At 34.2% G+C, this 17,691-nt stretch overlaps 1 protein-coding gene across 4 annotated transcripts in view; it reads right to left on the reverse strand.

Annotated features, from left to right (window-relative positions):
* LOC119639855 (protein doublesex) overlaps window positions 1–16,746 on the reverse strand; it is a 159,612-nt gene extending 142,866 nt beyond the window's left edge. The window contains exon 1 of one of the 4 annotated variants that reach the window (XM_038037528.1): window positions 16,359–16,746. The gene's annotated coding sequence lies outside the window, so the exon portion shown is untranslated. Of the gene's footprint in view, window positions 1–1,510; window positions 1,942–16,358 lie in introns of those variants that run through there. The other 3 variants (XM_038037526.1, XM_038037527.1, XM_038037529.1) reach the window with 3 other exon arrangements.
* Between the last annotated feature and the right edge of the window lie 945 nt (window positions 16,747–17,691).

Raw genomic sequence — 17,691 nt, forward strand, 5'->3', positions numbered from 1 at the left:
AACTACCACGCAATCTTCATCTAGCTTACATCGCGGTATAATACACAATTTTCTCTAATTAAGAGCCAAAGGCGACTGGGTAGACTTCTGCCGGCGGATTAGATAACAATGTGCACCCGATTTGTCAAAGGGATAAGCGAATAACGATGACCCTAAAAATGAACAGTTTTGTCTGCTAAAAGTCTTTGATTTACAATAAGCCACTGCTTTATATTCCGTTATTGAATCAAATTTAAAATCAATAGACTCCTTTCACAAGGCATTGATTGTAAAGACACGACTCTCTTTATTTGTGAACAAGGGAATTTCTCCTGGAATCGCTAAGCAAGCGCCCCTCTCCACCCGCGGAGTTAATTGCTTGTTCACCAACATCAAAAGTCTCTACCTTACGGAAAGTTTAATGTCATAATATCCCACGTTGTAGATAAGAGTGAAGGACTTTTGGTAAAAGCCGGCGGATGGATAGGTTTTCCACATAACTTGAGTGATCAGAGATTTTCGGTAATAAATGCTTGGAAATTTGCGACCTTTTTTTTGTAGATTCCAAGCTATGCCCGCATTGAGCGGTAGGCATTATAAGAGAGCGACGTACTTTTAACAAAAGCGGCGGAAAAATGGATTTCCCCCAATCCGAATTTTGCGGTAATAAATGCTTGGAAATTTGCGACTTTTTTTTTGTAGATTCCAAGCTATGCCCGCATCTTTTCTTATTCACTGTTTTTCAATGGCGAGAAAAAAAGATACTACAGAGTTGTGTAAAGAAGCATAAAGAAGAGAGGGGAATAACTTTCATAAAGGCGTGCAGATCATCCGAAAGAACTAACAACCTCGAGAAATGGCTATAGATCTTTTCAAAGGTATGCCGTCGGTCAACGTAACCCTATCATTTCTATAGAATTTGACACCGATCGCGATGAAGCGATTCATTTACCCTATGCTGCTATCTTACTCCGTAGCGAAGTCGTCTTCATCGACATCAACTGCCCCGAGGGGCACGTTTGCTGAGGTACTATTCACACGCTTTCTACTTTTATCAAGAAATTGATTCACTTTGATGTTCAGATTCCTGTGTTGACTTTGAAAACATTCTTCTCTTCTGCATAAGTAAATTGATTTCACAGCGACCTCGTGTCTATTGCGGAGCGACTTTCATGATATATATAAATTAAACCGAAAAAATTTCTAAGCAGAGCTTTAAGTCGATCTATGCCATAAGCGGAATATTGAAATTTATTTTTAATTTTTTGAGACTTCAAAGAAGCAAACAAAAGCGGGTACTTAAGCAAGCATATCTTAAGTGAGCAAAAGAAGACAAGGGTCAAATTGTTAAGGTTGTTTACAATTTAGAAAAATCGTTTCAACTCATTTCGGTTTATACGTACGACAAAGAGTGAGAAAAAAAATCAGTCAAGCCCCCTTTTGGCCTTGGAGGGGGATGGATGTCAAAATGAATTTTACATGCATGTTTTTATAAACAATATCGACATACATATGTACGTGTAACACATACCATAAATATTTCCTACAATTAGCTACGAAAAGGGCTAGTTGTTAATGTATTGTATTACCTGTTGTTGTTGTTGTTTTTTTTTAAATTTTTTATTTTATAGTTTTTTAGTTATTATTTATCTTTCTAGTTGTGTATTTTCATTTTTTTTTTTTTTTTTAATTGTTATAATAATATTAATTGCTGTAATAGATTCAAATTGAAGAACAACAACGACAATAACAACAACAAAAACGTCATGTAATGTAATTGAATTCACTTTTTAAATATACATATATACATATATATACACATATATAAATATATATATATATAGTATTTGTTTGTTGCGCGTGCAGGGTACACAGAGAAAAATCGCTTTACAAAAATCAACAAACGATCGTTCTCTAGCGTCTAGAAAAATGTTTAAACAAATAATTTTGAATTTTTATTTTTATTTTGATTTTTTTTTCATTATTTTTGCTTAAATTGGTTATTGATTTAGGTATAAATACAAAATTTCAAAAAAGATTTTCTCTCTTTTTTGTTTTGTTTTTTTTTTTTTTTTTTTTGGTTATTCAAATATTTATTAGCGTAAATAACAAACGTACACTAAGAATATACTCGCGATGCATTCTTTTCTAGATATTTTTTTTCAGTTTAAAAAAATTTTGCACGTTGATGCTCTCACCGCCGGTTATACAATTCATTAAGTTTTGCTTTTATTTATTTTTAATAGTAAAACAAAAAAAAAGATTAAAATAAAAATAATAAAAACAGAAAAAAAATATTTAAAATATATTTCGCATTTGTAGCGAACACACACAACAACTTGAAAGCTGTCACATTAAGTTAGTTTACGATGATTTGTTTGTTTGTTTGTTTGTTTATTGATCTTAAATTGCTGCCTCTTTTTTACACACATCACACTACACTTATAATTTGTTATAATTATTGTTAAATTCTTATATAATTTATATAATTTGTATTGCTTGTTGTTGTTGTGCTGTTTGTTATATTGTGCACTTTAGCGCCAATAATGCAGTTGGCAACATCAATATAAATAATCGAGAGAGATTTCGTTTTTTTTTTTTTGTTTTTTCTGTTTTTTTTTTTTCTTTTTTTTTATAAGTAAGAAACCGAACGAAAAAAGCAACACCTTGATACCGCTTACGAGTCGGATTGTCACTGAATTGTTAGGAAAAATGAAATAAGAGCTTTAGCTTTGCCTGCCGCACACACAAGACTCGACCCAACCTAACTCTGCGAATAGTAGTGTAGTGGCTGAGTGTTTACATATGGGCACACGATACATATATACATTATATATATACATACATATGTATATATATATATATATATATATACATATATATGTAAGGAAGTGTATATGTGTATATGTTTGTGTATTTTGCAAGCTAAGTAAGTTAGTGTAGTATACAACAGCAACAGCAACAGCAACGACGACAACGGCAACAGCGATAGTTTGTTTTATAAGTTTGGTTGGTTGCTATCTTGCCGAACAACCTTCTTATGCACGTGCACCAATCGTTCGGCTATTGCACAATTTTTTTTTTGTTTTTTCAAAGTAGAAAATTTCGTTTGTTGGGTACGCTTAGCGCGCTTAGCGAAAGATGCATAAGAGTGACGTGTCTGATGACAAGCGTAGTTAGTTAACTTCATGGGAACTTTTTTTTTTTTTTTTTTTTCAAAAAATTCATTTCATATTAACTACGACACGAATCTTTGTTTTTCAACAATGGGTTCTTCGCATGGCTCGTTGTTGTGGTAAGCGCCATTTCTCCTTATGCCTCGTACTAAACTATCAAGGCCATATATACATGCATGCTTGTATGCATGCGTGCATACCTACATCAATGCACACACACACACACACATATATATATATATATACATACATACATACATTTACTTCCTTCTTTTTAGTTACTTTCTTCTATTCGCCTGGCTAACGCTCTATTCACATAATATCTGTGTGCATTTAAAACGAAAAGTGTTTTCTCTTTTCATCCGTACCATATATAGCTGTGCACTCATTCTGACGCATAAACTGATAGCATTGCGGAGAAAGCAGCCAATGTGTATATGTTTTACTCGCATAACTGTATGTGTATGTAATGCGTTTTCGTTTACGTTTATGTAAAACTATGCGAGTTAATGCACGCACAAACATACCCACATAGGCACGCATACAACCATGTTCTTACATATCCTCTTCTTCATACTCGAGTACTCATCATCATCGTCGTATCATCGTGCAACTTTTACTATAAATGTTTTGAGTTGTGCATGAACCATAATCCTGAGGGTGTAGTTGTTGCATGAAGCAGCAGTGGCAGCAGTGGCAGCAGCAGCTGTTCGAACTGCATTAACAGAGTTCGTCGTTGTAAGTTGTTGTTTCATCGAGTTTCGAACCTCGCAAGAGTAAAATAATTTTAACTCTTTTTTTTTCCTTTTTTCCCCCAAACAGTTCGGTTCTTTAATCGGCTTTTGTTTGTTGGGTTAACTAGTGCAACCGACTGCATTCAGCCGCCGTATGTAATGAATGTGCTTTTATAGTTTGTTTTTTTGAAGCAAGTGTAGGTTTTTTTTTTTTTTTGTATTTTTTTCGTTTTGTTTTCTTGTCTACATTTTATTTACATTGCTTTGCTTTACTAAAATTTTGATCGCATTATTTTCCAATTTTTTTTTTTTTTTTTTTTGCTACAATTTCTCTAATTGTTTCGCGGTTAAGTTTTTGATAGTATTGTTTGTTTAAAGCTTGTATAAGTGGGTGTGTAAGTGTGTGTGAATGTATGCGCGCGCGTATGTATGTGTGTGTGTGTGTGTGTGTGTGTGTGTGTGTGCGCGTATATGTTTGCGTCTTTCCCTCTATGTATTCATGCATGTTTTGGTTGACATTCAATTAAAAGGGACAGCGCCAGCGTCACTGTCTAGTAGTGCCAGCCAATGCAATGAAAAAAAAAAAAAAAAGTAAACGATTGTTTAATCAAAACAAACAAAACGACATGATAAAGAGGAGGTGCTGATTGTCACTTGCAATTTTTTACTTTCGTAATTTAGTTAAGTTAGATGCACATACGCGTGCAGGAATGTACATATGCACATATATGTCCATGTATAAGTTTTATCTCAATCAATTTGAAAATGCTTACAAGGAGTGTGGTAGCAGCTTGGCGGCTGCTGTGTGTATCAGTTCATTTTGTTTATTTTACAAACATTTTCTTAATATGTAGATTAAGACGTTAGTCGTGTGTCCCACTTCCAATCTCGACATCACATAAACTCACGCATATGCATATTCATTATTTGTTTATGCAGTTATTAACCGGTTAAATGCGTTCAATAAGAATACTTGTATATGTTCAACGAATACAGAATTAAAATATGCCTTACATTTAGCAGAATTAAATTTTAAAGTGAAGATTTACACATACACTGCATGCATATGCATCGTGTGTTACTCATCATGTATGCATTTAAATGTCAAAATATGAAATGATTTTTTTTTTCCCTTAGGTCCAGTTAAACATGTAGCTTGCATGCATCGCTACCGCAATGCTTCTCTTTGCTCCTTGCAGTTGCATTGACAAACCAAACAATGATGTTTATGCAAATCCAAAAAAAAGAAATGAGCAATAATAAAATCTTATGATTAACACTGGTCTGCATGTCTTTTTTGAAAAAAGCATTTACTGAACAAAATTGATGCAATATTTAATAATGAACATATTTTCAATCATTCTCTAAAACTTTTTCCCATCCCTCTGGATAGGATAGCGATATCCGCAACGATCGACGATATTGGTTTGGCAACGATTCATTTTTGTACTTCCTCAGCCAAGCTATGCTAAATCGATCTGAACAAGTGATAATCAGAAGGCGCAGGCGTGCGGCAATACTTTCCACTCGTGTAGTTGATCCTTGCCCTCCAAAAGAATGACTTTGCGTTTGTTACTTGGGTATTGGGAGTCCTTTTTGCAACAATATATCGTTGAATGTGTTCAATGACGTCGGTGGACATCTACAGTAACAGTTTCAGGCGGATTTAGTAGCTAATCCCGCGTTATGCACTGCCGCTGCCTTATGGCCATGAGTATTTCGCTTCGGTGTCGATATTGATAGCTTTCTTGGACTAACGCATGACCTTTGCGCTTAGAGTTGTCGTCGTAGATCCACTTTTCACCTTCAGTCCATATACGCCGCAGAAAACTCTTCTGTTTCTGTCTGGCAAGCAATGAAACCGTGATGGTGAAACGGTTCGAAACGGTCATTTTCAGTCAATTCGTCTTGAATTCATGTTCCCTCCTTTCGAACCTTTCCCATCACATGTAAACATCTAGAAAAAATTGATTCATTAACTGCTAATCTCTAAGAACATTTTTGTAAAGTTTTTCCTGGTTTTTCATTCAACAAGTCTTGCAAATCATTGCCTTCCAACTCTTTTGGTTCTCTAGGCCATTATTTGTCATAGATATCAAAATCATCACACGACAATTGAGATATGAAGGAGGAGCAGTATCACCATAAACTTCTAAAAGTGTCTGTTGCTCTTTAGCAGCAGATTTCAACAAATCAAACAACAAATGTAACCAAAGTCGAAAATGCAATTTTGACCTTTCCATGACAAGCATCTGCATACACTGAACAACTCAATAGTGTTAAATGGAAAAACTGTTATATTATGTAGAGAAAAGTCCATATCATCAAAATCAATCGTTATAACCGTAGATTGGTACTTCGCATTACTTTATCATTTTCACCGATCAACATACATGCAAAAACTTATTATATCAAAAAATCATATGATTTTTTTGCAGTGATATCAAACAAGTTATATGTTCTAGTCGCTTAGAGCCTTGCATTGTTGCAGAAATGCCCGAGATGATCAGCTTTTTATTTAGTATATTCGTCCATTTTGGTTTGTTAATTGAATAAAGTAGACCTGTGTGTTAGTAAAGCAGATGAATTTTGATTTTACTTTTGCACGGTATTTGGATTTGAAAGGTTATCAAGTATGCTACAAAAAGATGGTCAAGCCAACATGAAAAATACCTGATGATGCTTCCACCTTACCCAGAAAAATTCCACAGACATGGCATTAAGTTCATCTATCTATTTGATCAACATAAGACTCTGCATCAATATTGCCATACACAACTCTCTCTCCCCCCGCTTGTAGAAATGTTTGCGATCTCAAAAATTGAGAGATAAACGGCTCATATACAGAAGTTCAATGGCAAGAGCATGTGGAAAGCTTCTAATGGAAAAAATTCAAAGTAAAGAGCGGTCTTTCCAAGTAGTTTCTTTTATTGTATTCGTATTTTTCTGCTTACGCTTGTGAGTATTTGTAGGAAAGGGGACAAAGGAGAAACTACGAATCGTTGTCATTTAGGCTCAGCAGAAGCACCAGCATTGATTATGCCATTATACATCTGTCTGTCCTCTCCTTGCACGTCATATGATGTTGGTACGTTTACGATCTCAGTAAGTGAGATAAGCCTCGAACATAGACAGATTCAATAGGCAAGAGCGTTTCTAATGGAAAAAATTCAAAGTAAAGATGGATTATCCCGATGGATCTTTACCTTCATCCTATTCGTGTTCTTCCTCTTAAGCTTATGAGTAAATACTTGTATACACTGGTGAATGATCCGAGTTGCTGAGTAGTCGTTTGTGAACCTCCCTTCTACGTATATAAGGACACATGATCGTGATGGTCATGGAAAAAGTTGTAACGCAAAAAGAGTAATCTGCGGACGTAAGCACTGTTATGTCTTTATCAATCCAACACCCTATATAACTACAGTCACACGTCAATCATGAAAAATGTTGTCCACCGTGTGTACCATCGTACCTATTGCATAGGTAAATACCTGTAGCTTACAATTTGTAGCAGATATCAATCTCAAACTTGCTTACTACACATAATTAGTGGAATCATTTGAAAGTGCAACGCACGGTCACGGTTGGCAACTTTACGAAAATACTTCACAGGGATAGATTTATAGTAATTTTTTTGCGTGACCGCTTGTAACACTTGTGATCAGAATTTGATATATCTATACACTTTTATTTATGATGAAAACTGTGCGTGAAAACTTTTGCACAATGCAGTTAAGATGTTATTTATGCTATGTTTGAACGAACTTTACAGACGATCGTAGCAGCAATGCTGCAAAGGAGATGCAAAGCTGAAGTAAGTGAGGAAATAAATTAGGTGGACTCCTCTCCCCTAACTTAGTAAGTCAAGCACACTAAACTATGCAAATTAAATTAAATCTATATAGTAAAATTTCACTGCTTTAAGAGACAAATGCACAACACAATCTGACGTCTGAATAGTTGTTCAAAAAAACCGTTTGCTTCCGGGACGGAAAGCTCATATAATGGTTAATAAAGTAAAAATCATAGTATTACACAAATATTTTTGATTATTATTCAAGATAGTAATTCAATTTAATCGAGTTTATCCCATCCTTAATCAATCAATCATCATCATAATCAAAAATTAAAAATAATACTTGGTCTCTCAGCTTAAATCTGCAGATCAAGCTCTCTTACATTGAAAGGTGAATAAAAAAGATACGCTCTAGAGTGAGAAGTTGCTTTACCTTTTTCACTATATCTTGATTTTTCTTTTTCACATCCGCTCTGTTCACTGTTGTGCAGTCCTTCTTCCTTACTTTTACTTATTCTACATGCAGAAAATGAGAACAAAAGGGTAGCAGGGAGTGAAAGAATTGTAGCCTAAAAAGGAACATATATGGTCAGCTTTTTATTCTGTACTTCGTAAAAAATTAAAAATCTCGTAGGCCCGTATTCCGTGACGTTTTTTTTAGCAAAACTCAGTCATACATTTTCCTCATCCTTCCCTAAACCAAATGCGGGATTGAATATATTTTAAGTTTTTCTGGTAAAATTATTAAGCTATCACCGTAAAACTTCTCGAACTTCAAAACGAAATATTAAGCAGCGCGATTTTCACAGCACTGGTTTAAAGTCAACTCTACACCATTAAGAAAATTCGGTAGAGCGTGAAAGACATTATATTACGATTTTGAAAGATCTTAGCTTTGTGGAGATATATACGTGTATGTATCTATATGTACGTATGTACATATAGGCATGTAAATATTTGTATATATAAAGCTCGGATATTCCCCATAAAGCTGGGATCTTGTCAATTGCGACTATAATTATTTTCAATCTCTGCCGAATTCTCGTCATAGTGTAGAGTGAACTTCAAAACAGTTCTGTGAAAATCATTCAGTTCAATATTTTGACCAGAAGTTCCGCAAATTCTCCAATATATATATATATTTATGTGTATGTATATATTTATATGCCTATGCATATATACCTACATACGCGTATATCTACATATATAAATGTATATATGTATGCATATATTATAAGTTTTATCGAGTCATTAAAGATGTTTGCCATCTCGTATGGCCGTGATGAAAGTTGAGACGTCGTTCCTATTTGATCAATTCAATACGTTTAATTGTGTGGTTTAATCGCGTTAATGATAGACAGTAGGGAACGTAATCACACCTCTGACCAAATTAGAGAAGATCAGGATGTATGATTTCTTTCCACATTCGCAATAGGCAAGGCATAACCTTACGTGATCAGTTCATGATTAGCCAACATCTTGGTTCGTGATTTTTTCGTCACGTTGTTGTCGAGTGCGACCTGTATTTTATCGATTGCTTTCACGCTCTTCAATAACAGCTTAATACTTTTACGCTGCAGGAACGAATCCTAAACGATCATAACTTCTTAGATTCTTCTCAGTAAGCATTCTTAGCGATTATTGTCTTTCGCCTATTGCCTTATTTTGGTCGTACCAACTCTTGTGAACAATATTTTGATATTATCAGTTTGCTTATAAGTACTTTGCAGTACTGAAAACTTGATTTATATATATATATATATGATTACTAACATTATTGAATCTATATATGAAGTTGCAGTATAGAGCAGTTCCTGAAATTTTTAAAGTTGTGCCTCAATTGTGATTAAATTATATTCGATTAAAGCGTTCATCTGATCTTTTGCACCTGAAAACTTCCGCAACGATATTTTACAAAGTAATTTCAACACGACCCAGGGCATCTGTTAATTTCAGGGAATTTGGAATGCATTATTCAATTTTTCTTGCATATTCAGAATATAAACACTTTGCGTATACGTCACTGATTTTGATGAATGCTTCATTACAATTTTAACCTAAATTCCAACTGTCACTTGATACTAACAATAATCCAAATATTTGGTACACGTGTGAAAAGAAATATTAACCGCAAATATCTGTCGGAATCTTGTTGTAAAATTGACTACACACACAATGCTTTATGTCTGAAGCGCTTCTTATGTGTTAACATATTCATTAATTTTATTAACGAAACATTTATTTTGCTGCTGATTTTCAGACACGTTATCAACTGATTGTAGTCACGCTTTATGCGATTACCTTTTCAACATGAACATCGTCTTACATTGTTTATGACGTATATTTGGTCTATGAATAAGCAAAATACATGTATATATTTTAACATGCACCCACACGCATACATGTTTATAGAACATACACACCTTACTATATATATATATATATTTGTAGTAGTTATATCTTGCGTAACTCTATTTCGTATTACAGAATAGTCGACATTCGACGCATGGTATGACGTTTGGATGTGGGGCGTATATTTATTATTCTATAACACGGAGTAACCGGTAAGTGAAATTTGGCAAGGTCTCGTGCGCGGTTGTCTAAACTAAATCTCTCACAGTCCTTTTCTTTCTTTTTGTTATTTATGACCAATTACTCAGGGGATGCTTCTCATCATAGCCACAACGAACTGGGGAGCGAAACATAGAGAAAGGCTACAAACAACGTGATGTGTAGCCGATCGGTAGACGTTATGTCCTCAACGACCAACTACTCGCTATACTCCACTGAGTTTATAAAAGTTCAATGGGAGTTGAGAACGAAGCGTTAGACCGATTTAGTTCACTTTCACTCTTCTCACAGTAAGATGAACATCAATGCATGAAACGAAATTGTGAGATTGAATTCTAAAAAAAAAAAATATTAGACTTTTTACAAGCAGCTTGACTGATTTAAGTAGCTCTTGAGCTGAACAATAAAAACTTTAATAATAAAAATAATAGTTCAATGTCGATAGTTTTTCTTTTCTGGTCACAATCTAAAAAATACAACAAATTTTTGATTCTTCTTTGTTAACGGCGGGCAAAACTAATGAAGGGTGCGCATTGTATTTATTTTTATATGTGTTGCACGAAGCTGGTATACTACAGTAAATGTCTAAAATGTCGTCTTCCTGCCTGGAGGGTTAGAGAAGAGAACTACCTTAGCTTTCCTTGTGGACATTTGCAAATCTGTATAAATTTATGGCGAGTCTGCTGATATGGAATGTTTTGATGAAACTTGCTATCTTCTGCTGTTTGCATTCCATCCGTAAGCTTTATAAATCAATCACTGGTACGCAAAGCAGGGTGCGCACTAATAATTCGCGCTTCGGAATTTTAAAGCGGCTGAGATTAGCTGAGCTGTGAAAAAGTTTACGTAAGTAATCCACGAACGTAGTATAGTGCAACTTATGGGTAGAAAAGTCGACTTCGTGCGAGTATTGGAGAAGAGCAGTATCTAAGCTCGAGGGAGTAGCGCGTTCCTTGTGGACATTGGCATAACTACTACAAATGGATAGGAAGGCTGTTAGTGTGGAATATTTGAGTCACTATGCTGTCTACACTGTACCCACAAGCTTCATAAAACAATTACTGATCGTAGGGTCCTCAGGGGCTTACGCATAGCAATGTTCGCTGTCACACTTCGGGCTAACTTTTACTTAACTATTTCATGGATCTAATAGAGCACAATTCATGGGTAGAAGAGTCGTCTTCTTGCCTGGCGGATTAGAGAAAAGAAGCAGCTAAGCTCGAGAGAATAGTGCTCTTTGTTTGGACATTTGCAAATCTGTGGAAATTGATATAAAAGCTACTAAGAGGAAGTTTTTATGATGAATCCTCCTCTCTGCCGCCTACATTCTTTTTATAAGCTGCCTAAAACAAGTACTGGTCGTGTTATTTTTTAAAGCATACGCAAAACAGAATTCGCACTAACATCTTGTGCTTCGGAATTATATGGTGGTTGATACTAGCCGAATTGTGGAAACGCTAAATATCTTAGGTTTTAGATTAGCTCCGATTTCTCCAGAAGACGGATTATAATTCATTCTTTAATTTCTTAAAAAAAGATTTGCGTATAAGTGATGGGCTATCTCTAATGCGGTGATGGTTACTAATAATAATAACTTTTTAATATCGAATAAGCAGGCTCAAGCAGCTATCCTTTTTATGTATTTTTTTTCCTACTTTTTTTCTCAATGTATTGTAAAAAAACAGTAAATTTGATATGGAAATTTCTTGACTACGAAACATTCAAAGATGATTGATTATTACTTTGGATCAAAGGTACCGCAAGCATATTCATACTATAATTTGATTTTTTAATTTAAAAAAAAATGTTTTTTCTCAAAACCACAAAGTAACCGAAATTTCATTTTTTTTTTTTTTCTTTTTTAATGCACTTGAGATACTTTTATTTTCATTTAAGACACAATGAACTCAATAATCAATAAAAATGATGATAAGACAGTAAACAAAGCTAAGCATAATTTTTGTTGTTTTTTTTTTTATTATGTATTGTTTTGCACGGTGACGGTGATAACACAAACACAGTTAAGACTTTGTCGAAAGAGAATTAATGAGTGTCTGAAGGAAACACGAAAGCAGACACAGAGACAGGGAGTGGATGGGAGAGACAGAAAGAGAGAGAGAGAGATAAAGAGAGGGTGAGAGAGGGGGGGAGAGAGAGAAATGCAACTAAATAGATATGCCGATAATGCAAACGAAGACAAGTGCATGCATGCAACTGTGAGATGCAGACCACTACAAGAGTAAAAAGAATGCAATTAATAACTTAACAGGCGACTGCACATATCAATGTGTATTTTTTGTGTGCGCTAACCTATGTGTATTTTTAGAGTCTATAAGAATTTTATACACGAGAATAGCAACAGCAATTATATAGGGTTCACAAATGTGCTATAATCTCTTACACCCCATTTAGATCTAAACACCAGAGCTATTGTTTAGAACGGTAATATATGCCGGCTTAGTTATTAAACAGATTTCGTCATTTCGCCTATTGAAGAAATATTAACCACAAGGTAAGTAAGAGTTCAAAAGTACATTTCTTTATATATTAACAAGAGACTTTTGGAAATCAGGTCTTAACTTTATAAGATAAGAAAACTCAAATTTTTTACTCATGGTCATGGAAGGAAAGTCTTGGACAATCAATTTCAATTTACTTCTCAAATGCGATCTTTGTTTAATACGCTGAATACAGTAAACAAACTGTAAGGCGAGCAATTATCGTTGCATGTTATGTTATATAAAAGCATTTGTTCGAAAGAAGACAAAAAATAGATCAACATGTTAAATTTAAAATCACTATAGAAGACCTACAACGTATCGCAACATAACAGTGTGAATATTAAAAACATAAACAAATGCTTAACTTAAAGTATGCAAAGAAACCTGGCGCGTGGTGGTTGACTTGTCTCCTTCCAGTCGCTCTTTAATAGCTGAAAAAAGATAACACATTGATAGAGTTAAAAAGCTGTTACTCGAAAATTGAATTCGAGGTTCGACTTTAGTAGGTAAACAAATCTGTAGAATTCTTACTTGACATACTGATGGATATATTAAGCATGAAAAGCATTCATCACAAAACTCATTTCAAGGAATTCTTATCGGTGCATCTGCACTATTGCACTAAAACTCTTTAAGTGAAAAAAAAAAAAACCATATGACCGGCAAGCAGAACATTCAACAAACAGGGCCTTCTGAAATAAAAATTACATGAAATAAATTTTTCTTCCTCCAAATTTCTCGTCTATTCGTGTAACGCGCTAACGGTTAGAAAGGAATGAGGAAAGTGAAAGAGATAGGGAGGTGATGACCACAGGCCATTGAGTATGTGCCCAACTGTCAAATGTTATGTCTTCACCTTTAAGTGATTTTAACTCAATCAATTGTAAGAAATGAGAAAAACAACTTCGTGGAAGGACGTGAAGGCCTTGCTTCAAGGCTGCTATGAAAGTATATATGAAGGACTGGGTCAATAACTGCTCTTTAAACGAAAAAGCCTGCCTTGAGCGCGATATAATAACTTTTTAATGAGTAACTTAATTATTATACATGCCTTGCCCCGCTGGCGGAGCAAGATGGTGTGTTTTATTATCCTAACCGGCTCAATATTATTTTATGAATTTTATCAATGTCCTTGTATGAAAAATAAATTTACCTTTTTAATATTTCCCGACTAACAACGGTAAATAATTAATAATTAATTTTGTTTTGAATGAATATGAGAAGAGAATCTTCGAAACTTTGCTCCATTAAAAATGGGGTTTCACATAGCAACAACGTCTAATTTTTATTAAAATTGATTCTGACTGAAGATTTCCCGCGTTCAGTTTGGAAACGTCTAAAGTTTCCTTTTTTGAACCCTGTCCCGTGAAAGGACCCTCATGGGAAAGAATCGAAGAGGATCGTCATGAACCTGAATAGAGCTTTAAGACTTAACCTTCTCGCGTTCATTTTGGGAAGCTTTAAAGGTGACTTTTTTGAACTCTCTCTCATATAAGTATCGCTATGAGAGAGAAGCCTCCTTCAAGAAAGGACTTTCATACGGCAATAAGCTCTAACTTCTAATATTTTACCATGAAAACTGATCCTGAATGGAACCGTAAGACTTAAGCTTCCTCCGTTCATTTTGGACCCCAAAACTCTCTTTTTTGAACTCTCTCCCATATAAGGATTGGCGTAAGAAAGAAGCTTCCTATAACTGACTCTATTTAAAGCCATTCGTCTGTCTGGTGTAGGTCCAGTATTTTGCCCTTCATCCGCGAAATCGTAATTTTCAAGGTATTCACTTTCTCGAGTTATTTCTGCCTTTTCAATCTCAAACGAACATGTGCTTAAAAGATAACATTTCAGTTTACATTTTTCGTACAGATAATTTTCCAATTCTTTGCTCGTCTAAAAGGTTATATTGATATGAAAATGAGTGAAATATCTGAAGAAATACGCCATGTGATCCCTTTTTACCATAAAAAAGGTGAAAATGCTGCGAAAAAAAAAATTTATGAAGTGTACGGTGAGAATATTGTAAATGAACGAAGGACCCCGAAGTGGTTTATTCAATTCCGTTCCAGAAGTTTCGATGTCAAAGATGCACCTCACCATCATTGAAAAAGTAGATCAAATTTTGCAACGGGTAGAGCAAAACCGGCACGCAAGCTGTCAGGAAATAGCACAGGCACTAAACAGCAACCAAATGACAATTTGGAATCATTTGAGAAGAGCAGGCTGCCGAAAGAAGCTCGAAACCATGGAAAACGCCGTGAAAACTTTTTAATTTCACCCATTATATATATATATATATATATACGCTAAATATTGCGACGTGTGGATTTGATACTCGACCTACATCAGGTGACCACACAGTCTTAAATCAGGAGAAGGATATGTTGCCGATGTCGCAATGTTCTTCTTTAAACCATCCTCCGAAGCTGAGAAGTTAAATATCGTCTACAACTCTACGTGTACTAAACCGCGTTCTTCCTGTAAAAGAAGAGCACGTGCATAGTAAAGAGCAATTGATTGCAGCAAAGTATTCCAATACAAGAATTATCAACAAACACTGCTTCCTTTCTCTTTCTCCTCTTCTTTATAGACAAGCCCTAACGCTACTTCATGTATAACGGATATCCCAGCAAATAAAAAAATATAAAAAGTATACATGAGAAAAATTATTTGTCTAAATAAAACTGAAAACACTTGCAAAGCATCGCCTTGCTGTGGAAACTGATAACTGACTGTAGTATACTGTAAGTCTATAAGGCTATAAGCCATTTATAAGCCCATTCGCTTTCCATTATTTGGAAGTTATTCGAAAACTGAATTTTGTGAACAAATGCTAAAACGGCACATATAGAAAGAATTCGGAAATTAAATTAAACACATTATTGAAAAACGGGTCTCCTTTGCCAATGTAACTTTGAAGCTAAGCTTTGTTTTATGGTATACGTTATCTTGAATGTGAAATGTAAAATGAATTCACATTCTAGATAGTAGCACAGCCTAATTATATATATTGTGGGCGTAGCAACCGGTAAACTAACTAATGTAAGTAAATACAACCTTATTGTGTGAAATGGTATAAATAATTAAAAATTATTAAATTAACACAATAATCTTAAGTTCATTAGTTTACAGCATTTTCAATGCTCACAACTACATCGTATTTGCTATATATGTTTATCATATTCAGAGAATGTAAATATTAACTTCCATAAGAATAGTGCAATAGAGAGTAAGTTGTAAGTAAGACGCTAGTGTTTTCTATATTGAAAAAAAAAAAAAAAACATAACATAAACAAATCAGACAAGTAGCCGTATAACCAAAGAAAAATTTCTCTTATATTTTTGTTTTTTTTTTTAATTTTTTTCTATTTAGACTAGAATATGACAAGCGTTAAAATGCGTCGGTTATGCTTAGTAGCAATACATGTTGAACCAGTTGTAAGGAATTTTTTTTTTTTTATTATTATTGATAATTGCAGCTATTGCTACTATAATCGCTATCAATGTTTCATATTTTATTTTAAAAAAAAAAAAAAATTTCATCTAAATAAATCGAAAATTGTGCTCACTTAATACAAATATTTTATAATATAATACTCACTGTGGGCCCTGAATGCAATATTCGCATAAAATATTCACTTCAGTAAGCTTATCAATTATTTACATACACATATATACACACACACATCTATCTACGTACATATATGTATATATATGCCACTATACACGCACATATTGAAGATAATCGTAAGCAAATCTTTTATTAAATAAGCGCATGTACAAGCTGAAGATCACTTTGTTTTATAATATTATATTTGCAAAAAAATTTCTTTGCTTTCTTACAAAAACAAAAAGAAAACAATGTAATTTTCGTTAAAGTTGTAACAAAGTGTTATAAAACATGAGATCACATATGCTGCTCCAGAAAACAGAAAACCAAAAAAAAACAAAACCAAAAAAAAACACAAAAAAACGAAAACAACATAAACATTACGAATTTTTGCACACACACACTTTTTATAACAACTTTCGGTTAATCAATGGAACTAACTCCCTTTTTCAACACGACATATATAAAAACGTATTTTACTCAAGACATTTCTTTCCTCTTTTTTTTTCTCTCTATTTATTTCGCTTTGCTTTCTATAATCAATAATCATGGATTATTTTCTAATTTGTAAATTTATTTTTGCTCTTTTTTATTTATTCATTTTTTTTTTTTTTTTTTATTTATAGTACGCACAAATTGCACCGTTAGAGGTGCAAGTAAGCGGTGCCGTGTTTAAAACTTATTTTCTTATATTAACAAACAGAAGACGTTGAGAATAGCAACGACACCGATAAACTAGTTTTAGTAAGAAAAAATTTGCCTCTTTACCAGTCGTCGTCTCGCGCGCGCCAATTGGGAACTCAGCTCCATCGACACATACCATTACATGTTAGCGAGCATTATCAATGCAACCGGTTATTAGCTCGTTTGGTTGTTGTGGTTTCTTGCTGCATGCAAAAAAAAATGAATAAAAACAGAAAGAAGAAAAAACAACAACAACAACCGCATCTACTTAATAATGAAAAGAAAAAAAAAATTAAAACCATTTCGCACAACATTGAGAGAATCTGAGAAGAAATTCTTCGAACCATCATGTTGAGGCGCTGAGAGAGAGCCGGCAAAAAATATTGAAAAATTGAAAACATCAAGTGAACTTTCAAGCGTAAGCCTCTCAAAAATTCATGTGTGCGCGCACACAACGCGTGTATATATATATATATGTATGCCTGTGTGTGTAAATTTCATACGTGCATAATTGGGATAACTGTGAGATAATTGGGGAAATTCGTACACACAGCATATCTCTAAAGACGGACTTGATCGGCTGTTGAACGCCTTTTATGTTTTAAATGTTATCAACCAAATAAAATAAGCACTCACTTAC

This window comes from Glossina fuscipes, unplaced genomic scaffold (genome assembly GCF_014805625.2).
Source record: "Glossina fuscipes isolate IAEA_lab_2018 unplaced genomic scaffold, Yale_Gfus_2 114, whole genome shotgun sequence".
NCBI classification, from domain to species: Eukaryota; Metazoa; Arthropoda; class Insecta; order Diptera; family Glossinidae; genus Glossina; species Glossina fuscipes.